Here is a 1,465-nt window from a genome sequence, read left to right on the forward strand (position 1 = left end):
TATCACCTGTCACATGACCTCTGGTGAGAGTAAAAAGGCAAAAAAGCTTTTGCAGTATGGTAAAAACAGTTTTGACAGTGCCAAGCCCCTGATAGATCTCGGAGACCCCTAGAGGTTCCTGGACCACACTTAAGAGTCTAGTTCCCCTCCACAAACCTTGGATTTAGACCTTTGAGAATTGTGTATCTGGTTACATTAGTTCCCTGAGAGAGTTGCTTGTAGGGGACTGTGCATGTCTGTATTGCAGAGATTATAAGGAGAGGTGAGAAACATTTATTACCGAAATGAATTTGTTAGATCCTTTATTTGCAATGTCAAACAATACCCTTTTTAAGGAAGATTCATGTTGACATTTTAAAAATCTCAGAACCAGAAATAGCCACATTGCTGAACAGTTGGTACTTTTATCCTGCAAATATTGATTTGTGTCACTTATTTCTCTCTTCGTATTGGCTAATAGGAAGCTCGTTTGTTGTCCAGCTTTTTAAAAAGTACCTAAGACCTTGTGGAATGTGTTTGAGCCATTGTATTCACTTCATCCTTTTTCCCCCTGATCTTCATTTTCCTTTCTGCTCTCTTACTTCAGTTTTCCATCTTACATTGTACGTTAGACCCCTCGTTTTAAAATGAGGCAGGACATAAACAATATTTATTCAACTGAAAAAATCTGATAAGGAAAAGGAAGCAAATTTACAAATAAGATTAAAATAATATGGAATATTAACAGTACCTTTAAAAAGATTCAGAGTATCTACTGACACTGGACATGTGTAAACCTTTGTCTTGCAGTTCTAGTTATTTATTTAGCAGAAATGTGTCCATAAGTTCATCGGAATACATGTGTTAGATTGTTAACAACAGCCATGGAAACCAGTCAAATGCCATCAATGGTAGAATGAATAAATGAACTGTGATATGTCGCAGGATAGAATATGATGCAGCAATGAGAATGAGCAATACAATGAATCTCCGAAAAGATGCTGAATGAGCAAAGCCAGTTGCAAGAGTAATGCTCTTTAGATTCCATTTAAAGAATAAAAATGGTAAACTAAGCCAGACAGAAGTCAGGAAAGTGCGTAATCTTAAAAAAAGGGTGTGGCGTAGGGTGTGTGTTGGGAGGGAGTAACTGGAAGAGGTGCAGGGGTCTTCAATGTGCTAATCAATTCTGTTTTTTGATCTGGGTGCAGGTTACATAGGTGTATTGAATACTCATTGAACCACACAAATTTGTGTACTTTTCTAAATGTATGTCATAACTTCAATAAAGTGTTTAAAAAGGTGTAAGATTGGCTTTAAAAGAAAAAAAGTTTACGCTGCAGAGTTTTTGGGGAAGTTAGAAATACCATATGTAAGGTGCCTCGCAAGCATCTGGACCATGGCAGGGGCCTGACTAATGAGATAGCTGATTATTATTAATGATAGCTGATAATGATTGTCATTGATGGAATAGCTGATATTTGAACAG

Source organism: Pteropus vampyrus, unplaced genomic scaffold (genome assembly GCF_000151845.1).
Source record: "Pteropus vampyrus isolate Shadow unplaced genomic scaffold, Pvam_2.0 Scaffold5, whole genome shotgun sequence".
NCBI classification, from domain to species: Eukaryota; Metazoa; Chordata; class Mammalia; order Chiroptera; family Pteropodidae; genus Pteropus; species Pteropus vampyrus.